We start from the raw sequence: 12,556 nt of genomic DNA, 5'->3' as shown, positions 1-12,556 counted from the left end.
TGTGTATGTGTGTGTGTGTGTGTGTGTGTGTGTGGCGGGGAGGGTGGGATGCCTGGGGTTGGATCAGACAAAGAAGCCAAAAGTTCTGAAAACTTTGTGTTATTGTCTGTTTTTTTAAATTGAGGTATAGTTAATGTACAATGCTATATATGTTTCAGATGTACAACATAGTGATCCATAATTTTTATTTTTTAAGTTTTTTTTTTTTTTTGCTGTACGTGGGCCTCTCACTGTTGTGGCCTCTCCCGTTGTGGAGCACAGGCTCTGGACGCGCAGGCTCAGTGACCATGGCTCACGGGCCCAGCCGCTCCGCGGCATGTGGGATTTTCCTGGACCAGGGCATGAACCCATGTCCCCTGCATCGGCAGGCGGACTTTCAACCACTGTGCCACCAGGGAAGCCCTATTTTTTAAGTTTTTAAAATTTTATTTTATTTATTTATTTTTTATACAGGAGGTTCTTGTTAGTTATCTGTTTTATACATATTAGTGTATATATGTCAATCCCAATCTCCCAAGTCATCCCACCACCACCCTGCCCCTGCGTTCCCCCCTTGGTGTCCATACATTTGTTCTCTACATCTGTGTCTCTATTTCTGCCTTGCAAACTGGTTCATCTGTACAATTTTTCTAGATTCCACATATGTGCATTAATATACAATATTTGTTTTACCTTTTCTGACTTACTTCACTCTGTATGACAGGCTCTAGGTACATCCACGTCTCTACAAATGACCCAATTTCATTCCTTTTTATGGCTGAGTAATATTCCATTGTATATATGTACCACATCTTTTTTATCCATTCATCTGTCGATGGGCATTTAGGTTGCTTCCGTGACCTGGCTATTGTAAATAGAGCTGCAATGAACATTGAGGTGCATGGTGTCTTTTTGAATTATGGTTTTCTCAGGGTATATGCCCAGTAGTGGGATTGCTGTGTCATATGATAATTCTATTTTTAGTTTTTTAAGGAACCTCCATACTGTTCTCCATAGTGGCTGTATCAATTTACATTCACACCAACAATGCAAGAGGGTTCCCTTTTCTCCACACCCTCTCCAGCATTTGTTGTTTGTAGATTTTCTGATGATGCCCGTTCTAACTGGTGTGAGGTGATACCTCATTGTAGTTTTGATTTGCATTTCTCTAATAATTAGTGATGTTGAGCAGCTTTTCATGTGCTTCTTGGCCATCTGTATGTCTTCTTTGGAGAAATGTCTACTTAGGTCTTCTGCCCATTTTTGATTGGGTTGTTTGTTTTTTAAATATTAAGCTGAATGAGCTGTTTATATATTTTAGAGATTAATCCTTTGTCTGTTGATTCGTTTGCAAATATTTTCTCCCCTTCTGAGGGTTGTCTTTTCGTCTTGTTTATAGTTTCCTTTGCTGTGCAAAATGTTTTAAGTTTCATTAGGTCCCATTTGTTTATTTTGGTTTTTATTTCCATTACTCTAGGAGGTGGGTCAAAAAAGATCTTGCCATGACATGTCAAAGAGTGTTCTTCCTATGTTTTCCTCTAAGAGTTTTATAGTGTCCTGTCTTACATTTAGGTCTTTAGTCCACTTTGAGTTTATTTTTGTGTATGGTGTTAGGGAATGTTCTAATTTCATTCTTTTACATGTAGCTGTCCAGTTTTCCCAGCACCACCTATTGAATAGACTGTCTTCTCTCCATTGTATATCCTTGCCTCCTTTGTCATAGATTAGTTGACCATAGGTATATGGGTTTATCTCTGGGCTTTCTATCCTGTTCCATTGATTTATATTTCTGTTTTTGTGCCAGTACCATATTGTCTTGATAACTGTATCCTTGTAGTATAGTCTGAAATCTGGGAGTCTGATTCCTCCAGCTCCGTTTTTTTCCCCTCAAGATTACTTTGGCAGTGATTCATAGTTTTTAAAGGTTATATTCAATTTATAGTTATTAAAAAATATTGGCTATATTCCCTGTGCTGTATGGTATATCCTTGTAGCTTATTTACTTTATACAAAGTAGTTTGTATCTCTTAATCCCCTACCCATCTCTTTCCCCTCCCCCTTTCCCTCTCCCCACTGGTAACCACTAGTTTGTCCTTTATATCTATGAGTCTGTTTCTTTTTTTCTTATATTCACTTGTTTGTGGTATGCTTTAGATTCCATATATAAGCAATATCATACAGTATTTGTTTTTCTCTGTCTGACTTATTTCACTTAGCATAACACCCTCCAAGTCCATCCATGTTGTTGCAAATGGTAAGATTTCATTCTTTTTTATGGTTGAGTAGTATTCCATTATATATATATAATATATATATAATTATCTTTTTTTTAAATTTGAGCCATCCTTGTGAGTGAGAAGTTGTTTTTCATTGTGATTTTGATTAACATTTCTCTAATGACTCATGATATTAAGCATATTTTCATGTGCTTATTGACCATTTATAGGTCTTCTTTGGAGAGGTATCTATTCAAATACCTGTCTTTCTAAATTGGAGTGTCTTGTTATTGTTGAGTTATATGAGTTTTTTATGTATTCTAGAAACAAGTTCCGTATCAGATATATGATTTACAAATCTTTTTCTCCTGTTCTGTATGTTGTGTTTCCATTTTCTTGATGATATTGCTTGCAACACAAAAGTTTTTGATTTTGATGAAGTCCAATTTATCTATTTTTTCTTTTGTGGCTTGTGTTTTTGGTGTTGTATCCATGGAGGCTTTGCCTAACCTAAGGTCATGAAGATCTAGTCCTATATTTTCTTCTAGGAGTTTTATAATTTTAGCTTTTATATTTAGGTCTATGATCCATGTTTAGTTAATTTTTGTGTATGGTGTGAGGAAGGGGTTCAACTGAATTCTTTTGCACATGGATATCCAGTTGTTCCGGCGCCATTTGTTGAAAATATTATTCTTTCCCCATCAAATGGTCTTGGTACTCTTGCCCAAAATCAAGTGGCTATAAATGTGAGGGTTCCTTCTGGACTCTCTATTCTTTCCCACCAGTCTATCCTCATGCTAGTGCCACTCTATGTTATTACCATAGCTTTGTAGCAAGTTTGAAATCAGGAAGTGTGAGTCTTCCAACTTTGTTCTGCTTTCTCAAGATTTGCTTTGGTTATCCTGGGTCCATATGAATATTAGGATCAGATTGTCAATTTCTGAAAAAATACAAAAACAAAACCCAGGTTTGATTTTGAGAGGGATTGCATTGAGTTTGTAGATTAATTGGGGGAATATTGCCATCTTAATGCTAAATCTTCTGATGGATGAACATGAAATGTCTTTCCATTTATTTAGAACTTCAACTTCTTACATTTCCACACTTTTTATAGCTTTCAGTATACAAGTCTTGCACTTCTTTTGTTACATTTCTTCCTAAGTATTTTAATCTTCTTGCTGCTATTACAAATAGTGTTGTTTTCCTAATTTTATTTTCATATTGTTCATTTCTAGTGTGTAAAAATACAATTGACTTTTTGTATATTGACCTTGTCTCCTGCCACACTGATGAACTTTATTATTCATTCAAATAGTTTTTTTAGTGGATTCCTTCCTAATTTCTATACACAAGATCATATCCACTGAGAGTAGAGAGAGTTTCACTTCTTTTATAATCTGGATGGCTTTTATTTCTTTTTCTTGCCTAATTGCTCTGGCTAGAACCTCTAGTACAATGTTGAATCAAAGTCTTTGTTTTTTTCCTGATCTTAAGAGAAGAGCATCCAGTCTTTCATGATTAAGTTGATGTTAGATGTGCGTTTTTCACAGATGCCCTTATTGTGTTGAGGAAATTCCATTCTATTCATAGTTTGTTGAGTATTTTCATCATGAAAGAGTGTTTTGTTAAATGCTTTTCCCACATCTATGAAGATGAACTTGTGGTTTTATCTTTTATTCTAACAATGTGGTGTATGACTTTGATTGATTTTCATATGTCAAACCAACCCAGAATTCCTGGGATAAATGTCATGTGGTCATACTGTATGATTGTTTTATATGTTTCTGGTTTTGATTTGCCAGTGTTTCATTGAGGGTTTTTGCATTTATATTCATTAGGATTTGTAGTGTTCAGTAATATTCTATTTCAGATTCTTGCATAGTCTATGGTTTTCAAAATTTTGTCCTATCTTTATTGAATTTAGTATCAGTGTTACACTAGCTTTTTCTAAACATTTTTGAAACTTTTCTACTTTTTCCATGCCCTGGAACAATTTAAACGGTATTGGAATGATCTGTTCCCTAAAATTGTGTTAGAATTCCCATCTGAAATAACACAGCCTGGTGCTGTCTTGGCACGAGCTAGAGCTATCTATTTAAGAATGTCATTTTTTTAATGGTAATTGGGTCATCGTCTCTTTTCTGTCTCATCTGGGCTTAAGTCTTATAATTTATATTTTCTTAGAAAGGATCTGTTTCATCCAAGTCTACAAATTTATTTGCATAGAGTTGATCAAAGCATTCTTTTGTGGTTCTTTCCAGTTTCTCTGTCAGTGTTTCTCTATTTGTATTGTCTTATTCCGTATGTGTATATGTTCTCCCTTTTTCTTGATTAATTTCGCTGGTTTAACTACCTTTTTCCCTCCAAAGAGTCGGCTTGGCAGAAACTCTCTTGGGATGATGCTGCAGTTGGAGACCCACCCTGCATGGTCCTCTGGTCCTCCCTCTCTCCTTCTGGAGGTGTCAGCCCTGCATAGTGGTCTGAAGCCTCTTTGCTCCTTCGTCCACTGCCTCCCTCAATAAACCTCTTCTAGGTCAAGTCTTAGCTTTGCACCTGGCTCTTGGCAGACCCAAACAAGCCCCTATCATTTCCTGGCTGCTGTGTGGAGAATGGACTAGAGGGGTGGGAAGGGAGGTAAGGCCGTCTGCCTGGCTGTTGTAGTGGTCTGGGAGCAGAGGGACCCTGGCCTGATCCTAGAAAGTAGGGAGCAGGAGGGGGTATATAGTAAGGGAGGGTCTGAGAGCTGTTTAGGATCAGCAGGACTTGGGCATATAACTGCATAGCTTACATTTTACCATTTATTGCTTTCGACATTCCCTCTCAGCACCTTAGGAATCGGGCAAAACTACACATCTGAAGGCAGAGTTGGAAGGCTTATTCACAATCTCTCCACTTTCCCTTAGTTCCCTTCCCTGCGGGAGGGTCTGACTAGCTCTGTTGAGGTCTGGACAAAACATCCAACCCAGGATGCCAGTTGGGTGGCCAGCAGCTCACCTTCCCCCCAAGATGCTAAAAGAAGGAAAAATCAAGTGAAACCTGACACTTTTCAGGTGGGTTTTGTGCTATTTGTCTTGGGTTGGTTGTTTTTGTTTGTTTGTTGGCCGTCCTGTGCATTTTCTCCTTTACGAAATAAAATGTTCTGGTGAGAGGGAACCTCAGAGATCATCTTAGCAGAGAAGGGAAAGGGGGAGGCCAGGTGGAGAGTGTTCCTGCTGCCCAGGGCCGTCTGTCTGGCAACTCTAGGTTAATCTATGTTGTACATTAGACCCTCTCCCCAAATTGTGTTTGAACCAAGAGCTCCGGGTCTACACACTGTTTTCACACCTTGTGGTATGCTGATAAGGAAACCAAGGGGCTATCTGAGATCTGGAAGCAAGTGCAAGGCTGAGCTGGGAACCCTGGTGTCCCGCCTCCCCCCTTCACCTTCCTCCAGCCAAGGTGAGCAGGCTCAGGTGTGCAGGCTCAGGTATACAGGCTCAGGTATGCGGGCTCAGATGTGCGGGCTCAAGAGTGGTTCCTGCACGGGGCGCACATGCACTGAAAGCAGATGCAACATGTCAAGCAGGTGTACACCTGTCCAAGGTTTTAAGGTTCATCAGGTGTGCCCTGCTTTAGGCCACAGAAGTTGAGCTCATTGCAGGCAAATGCCGTATGCATGACTCTGAGCCTCTCTCAGGGCTGAGAGAGGAGCAGGTAGGTGGGTCCTAACCCAGAGGACCAGAGGCCTTACAGGACGTCTGACCTGAGGGCCCATCCCTTGCGGTTTCTGACCCGCCCCTCCTCTCCTTCCCGCCCCTCCCTTTTTTCATTGTCCTGCATTCACTCTATAGGTAGCACAGTCAGGCCTGAGCTGGCTGCTGGGTGTCTGGGTGAACGTGTTCACAGAATAGGGCCAGACAGAATCGAAAACGGAGTACACATCAGAGCAGTGAGTCCCCCCAAATACCAGGGCGCTCTGGGGGTGCACTCACACACACAGTAGGCACCTCCTGGGCTCTTTCCATGGGCCAGGTCCTGGGGACCACCAGGGAGACAGTCACAGGAACCAGCTTATTGAACAGACTGGCCTCCTGAGGTCCTGGGAAAGGATTTTGTTTTACCCAACTCTTCAAACAGTCCTGTCAGAAGTCCCCTCCCTGGCCCGCGGTCAGGTGTGGATTTTTCGTGAAGCTAATGCAGCTTCAATCTCAGGTCATCTTACTTGCCAGGGGCTTCCAAGGGCCCAGGAGGGAATTGGGTGTTGTGTTTACAAGGTCATGTGTTTTTGTAAAGTTTGCAAAAATAAGCGATTTCTATGTGGTGGACACACTCTAGGTTGACGGGGCTGGTCCCAGTGTGTCACACCCTTGCATAATTCCCCTCCTTCAAGTGTGGGCAGATCTTGTGACTTATTTCTGCTGGATAGGATATGGCAAAGCTGATGGACTACTGTGTCCGTGAGTACGGTAAGTTATAGGGCCAAGGCGAAGGGATTTTGCAAAAGTCATCAAAATTCCAGACCACTTAACTTTGAGTTCTTCGAAAGATGGGCTCAGGTGGGCATGACCTAGTCAGGCAAGCCTTTGAGAGGGCACCCAGGCCTCTGGTGAAGTCAGAGGTTGTCTCTTGCTGGCTTTGAGAAAACCAGCTGCCCTGAATCCTAGAGCACCGAGGAAGTGAAGCTGCTGACAACCTGGGTGGGTTTGGGAGCTCCTCTCCCTGAGCCAGCCTCCAGATGAGGACGCAGCCTGGCCAACACCTGGATTCCAGCCTAAGACCCAGACAGGGGACCTGGCTAAGCTGCGCCTGGATTCCTGACCCAGGGAAATTGTGAGATTACACATGGGTTTTTTTCTAAACTGCTAAACTTGCAGCAGTGTGTTAGGTAGCAATAGACAACAAATTCCTTATATATTCTTTTTTTTAATTAATTAATTTATTTAATTGGCTGTGCTGGGTCTTAGTTGTGGCACTCGGGGTCTTTGTTGCAGCATGTGGAATCTAGTTCCCTGACCGGGGAACGAACCCAGGACCCTGTCTTGGGAGCGCGGAGTCTTGACCACTGGACCACCAGGGAAGTCCAAACAGATCCCTTATAGTGATATATTCTTTTTCTTCAAGTGTTCCTCCACCAACTGTATAAGCTTCGGGTCCCATAAAATCCTTGATGCTGTAGCTTTCTGGTGCCTTTCGGCCATAGGAATAGTCTTAATTCACCCATGATGACTGCCTTTCAGAGACGAAAATGTCCCGTCTGGTCCACAGAAAAAGTCCAGTCTCTCAATCAGGTTAAGTCTTCTCTCCCCAGACTCAGGCCCGCCCTGGCTCAGGCCCCTGCAGGGAGGAAGGGCTGTGGCCAAAAGAGCAGGTGAGGCTCTCTGTGAGTGTCCTGGGGCTGCTGCAACAAACAACCACCGTCTGGGAGCGCTTATGAAAGCAGAAGGGATTCCCTCCCGGTTCTGGAGCCAGAAGTCTGTGATCAAGGCGTCGGCAGGGCTGTGTCCCCACAGGAGGCTCCACGGGAGGGTCCTTCCTGCCTCTTCCAGCTTCTGAGGGCCCCGGGTGATCCCTGGCTTGTGGCCGCATCTCTCCAGTCTCTGCCTTATCGACACCCGGCCTTGTCCCCTTGTGTGTCTGTGTCTCAAACCTCCCTCTCCTTTCTCTTATAAGGACCCTAGTCCTTGGATTTGGGGGCCACACTAAATCCACCATGATCTCAAGACCCTTAACTTAATGATATCTGCAAAGACCCTTTTTCCAAATAAAGTCACCTTCACAGGTTCCAGGGGTTAGGCTGTGAATGGATCTTTCGGGGGGGCCACTGTTCATCCCCCCACTGTCGCTTTCAGCGTCCTTTCCGGAAGTGAACGAGGAACCAAGTGTGGGGCAAGGTGGGATGTGAAGTGAAAGGCAGAGATGGAGAGGACAGGGAGGTGCCCGGGGGAGAGGGTGTTGGGAAGGCACCTGCAAGGGTGACATTTAAGCCCGGACTGGACGGCTGAGAAGGGACCACCCCGTGAAGAAGAGGCAGGGAGACTGTGGGCAGAGGGGCCCCCGCCAATGCAGGCCTGGGGTGTGAGGGCTGAGGGCCCAGTGTGTCTGGAGGGTGGCAGGTGGAGAGGATGGCAGGGAAAACTGTGGCCTGGCCAGTTCGGACTCTCCTGCAGAGGAAGCAACCATTCACCAGTAGCTGGGAGGCATGGAGGGGCGTTTCCGGGGAAGAGATCCTCTGCTGCGGTGGTCTGGCAGCCTCCCTGTGACCCTGGAGATGCCACCCCGCCTGTATTTCACCACCAGGCCTTGTTCCTGCTGGATAGGGGGGAACCAGCGTTGCGGGGTCCTGGGAGGGTCAGGATGGGCCCCCCTTCATCCGTCTGGAGCCCTGATGAGAGTTGCATAAAGCAAAGTATGAAGCTAGGCAGCTCTATGGGGTGTTTGATGAAGACTTTAGGGCATCAGAAATCATTATTGGAGGCGCGGCCGCCTGCTCTGTGTGGCTCAAGACACAGCCTCATGCGGGCCTCTGCTGGACCACAGGCCACACCCGGGGAGTCTGGAGCCTGGCCAGAGTGTTCCCTTTTCCTGTGGCCCCTAACCGTTGGGCCATCCTACCAGGTGTGGCCCGGAGCCCTCTGTGTACGGGGTGTGTCCAGAGCCTTGCTCCCCAGGCCTGGCACCACAGAGTGACACAGTGACAGGGTATCAAAAATCGTGGCGATTTTAACAGGTTTTTCTCTTAGACGGTGGATGCTGGGCTTCTGCTCCTTTGTGCCAGGGTCTTGACTGGGTCTTGTGGTCACATCAAAGTGACAGGTGCATGAAGTTCTGGCATCTTAGGGCTCACCTAAGGGGGGGATGGGGGACTGTAGACAAATGAATAGATAATCCGCTGGGAGAGGGAGGGCTTGGGGGAGGCAGACCTGGGTGTATTCCTGGGCGGGGGGGTCGGGAGGCCTCTCAGACAGAGCAGGGCTTGAACATTCCAGGCAGGGGTGCTGTGAGGTTGGGTGGGGTGCCCGCTTGGAGGGAGGTAAGGTGGGGCTGCATGCAGGAGAAGCAGAGAGACCCGCCTGGGGGCGTGGGCCTGGGCCCCTGAGAGGGGGTCCCGAGGATGCTGGGCTTCCATCCAACAAATGTCCTTTTCACTTAAGGTGGCCCCAGCTGCTGTCTGAGATGATGAGCCCAACTCGGGCAGTCGGGGGCAGGGGCGGTGGTGCCCCCCAGGAGTTTGCAGCCCAGATGGACCGGCGTGAGTCCCACTTCACCTGGCCGTGCTGTGGACTCAGGAGGGAGCTGGCTGAGCCCTTAGCGTGTGGCTCTGTGGGGAGAGGGAGGGCGCAGGATCCCAGGCCTGGAGGGTGGGACCTGAACCCAGGCTGCCAGTGGAGCTGGGGCTGCCGTGGGAAGGGGCCTGGCTCTCTGGGACCCGGGCCCCCACTGGAAGTGGGATCATCCCTAGAGAGACCCTTGGCTGGCCATGGCAAGGTGGAGGCTGGCTCCCCGACTCTGAGACCCCTCCCCAGGTTGCACAGCAGTGGGGATGGGGCTCATGGCCGCCTCAGGGCACAGCTCCCACCTCCCTCAGCAGAACAGCAAGCCGTCAGGGCCATGGGCTCTGGAGCCAGTGAATCCCTGCTCCTCGAGAATGACCAGTGGGCAGCCTGGGGTGAGCGCCTTCCATCCTGCTGATTCTTGCTTTCCTCCTCTAATGGGGGAGCTGAGGGGTCAAAGGTAGGGCTCACAGGCTAGCCCCCTGGGTCCTGGCTGTGTGACCTTAGGCCATTTACACCACCCCCATCTCTCCCCCATCCCCCAGGGCTTTCTTTTCTTTTCTTTTTTTTTTTTTTTTTGCGGTACGCGGGCCTCTCACTATTGTGGCCTCTCCCGTTGCGGAGCACAGGCTCCAGACGCACAGGCTCAGTGGCCATGGCTCACGGGCCCAGCCGCTCTGCGGCATGTGGGATCTTCCCGGTCCGGGGCACGAACCCGTGTTCCCTGCATCGGCAGGCGGACTCTCAACCACTGTGCCACCAGGGAAGCCCCCATCCTGCTGATTCTTGCTTTTCTCCTCTAATGGGGGAGCTGAGGGGTCAAAGGTAGGGCTCAGAGGCTAGCCCCCCGGGTCCTGACTGTGTGACCTTAGGCCATTTACACCACCCCCATCTCTCCCCCATCCCCCAGGGCTTTCTTTTCTTTTCTTTTCTTTCTTTTTTTTTTTTTTTGCAGTACGCGGGCCTCTCACTGCTGTGGCCTCTCCTGTTGCGGAGCACAGGCTCCGGACACGCAGGCTCACCGGCCCAGCCGCTCCACGGCATGTGGGATCTTCCTGGACCGCGGCACGAACTTGTGTCCCCTGCATCGGCAGGCGGACTCTCAACCACTGCGTCACCAGGAAAGCCCAGGGCTTTATTTTCCTGAGTGAGTATTAAATGTGTCAATATACCAAAAGTGCTGACCCCTATGTTCACAGCTGCACTATTACAATAGCCAAGACATGGAAGCAACCTAAATGTCCACAGATAAATGAGTGGATGGAGAAGATGTGGTACATATATACTACAGAATACTACTCAGCCATAAAAAAGAAAGAAATAATACCATTTGCAGTAACATGGATGGACCTAGAGATTATCATACTAAGTGAAGTAAGTCAGAAAGAGAAAGGCAAATACCATATGATATAGCTTATATGTGGAATCTAAAATATGACACAAATGAACTTATCTATGAAAGAGAAGCAGACTCAGACATAGAGAACAGACTTGTGTTTCTTGTATATATATATATATATATATATATATATACACACACACACACACACACCAAAGGTGCTTAGAACCCCGTTTGGTGACAAGAGCTTGACTACTTGTAGCTATGAGCATCAGTGCACAGGGCGAGCCAGCCACTGCCCTTAACAACCCAAATGTGGAGGGCTTAATACAATGAAGATTATTTCTCTCTCATATCACAATCCAGTGCAGGAAGGTGAAGGAGAGAGGGTCTGATCCACAAAGTCATTTGGGGATCCAGGCTCCTTCCAGCTTGTGGCCCTCTTACGGCTTCAGAGTCTTCCTCTTGGGTCCTCTGCAGATGGGGGATTCCAGGGAGGCTCCTCTGGGCCGGAACCTCCAACTACAGGCTGAGGCCACGCTAAGTGCAGGGAGGCTGGGACACGTGGGCCGGCTGTGTGTCCAGGAGGAAAGAGGCCAGTCTGTCTTAGTCATTATTGCTCTTACAACCTGCAGCAGCTGGATCACCAAGCAAGGGGAGCGGCTGGAAGGGCCTGCGAGGGCCTGGCAGGCGAGCGTGTTACTCATCCTCCCGGTTACATCCGAATCAGCTTTGCCATCCCCGAGTGAGGCTGCAAAGGGAAGCTCAGCCCTCACAGGGCTCCCCGGAAGTCTCCTCCCATGGGGACTATGTACAATATATGTCATCAGCCACCTCTTTTAAATTCCTTAATCTTATTATTCCTTGGTGGGAAGGCTTGAACATTCTTTTCGTATTAAAAAATAATAATAATAAAGCCTGACAAGTTTCTTAAGTAGCATTCTTTTTTTTTACCCTTGGTCTCCAGGAGGATCATTTCCTGCTGGGGCCAAGGATGGGGTCCCTCTGGGTGTCAAGGGAGTGAAAGCATTTCTCAAAGAGGGTCTCCTGGCGGCCTCTTCTGGCCCACTTGCTGCCAGCCCAGGTGACAGAGCACAGGCTGGCTGCACAACTGAAGCCCCAGGAAACGCCTTGCCCCCTCCAACTCCCCTTCCCACCTACTGTAGAAGGTTCCTGGCTGTGCAGAGGCACTTGCTAAAATGCAGATCTCCAGGCCCCACCCCAGTTGCTCTGATGCAGATAGTCAAGCAGGAGAGGAATCTGAATTTTTAGCAGTGCCGGGGAGATGCCAACGTGATCTGTCCGTGGCCTGGAATCTGGGAAACCAGGCTGTGGAGGACACCGAGATGAGTCAGACACAGCCCTGCTTCTGGGACCATGACTGTCTGGCAGGAAAGGTAAGACAGGACCCCTATCGACTAAAAAAAAAAAAAAAAACACAACCTAAAAGTTGTTTATGTTTTATTCGGTGCACTTGCTGAGGACTCAAGCCCCAGAGGCAGCCTCTCAGACAGCCCTGAGGAACTGCCCCAGAGAGGCAGGGGAGAAACCAGGATGTACAGGGGGTTTTTTTTGTTTGTTTGTTTTTTGTGGTAAGTGGGCCTCTCACTGCTGTGGCCTCTCCCGTTGCGGAGCACAGGCCCCGGATGTGCAGGCTCAGCGGCCATGGCTCATGGGCCCAGCCGCTCCGTGGCATGTGGGATCTTCCCGGACCGGGGCACGAACCCGTGTCCCCTGCATCGGCAGGCAGACTCTCAACCACTGCGCCACCA

Source organism: Mesoplodon bidens (assembly GCF_964165515.1).
Source record: "Mesoplodon bidens genome assembly, chromosome: 7".
In the NCBI taxonomy this organism is placed as follows: domain Eukaryota; kingdom Metazoa; phylum Chordata; class Mammalia; order Artiodactyla; family Ziphiidae; genus Mesoplodon; species Mesoplodon bidens.
This window is presented reverse-complemented; position numbering follows the sequence as displayed.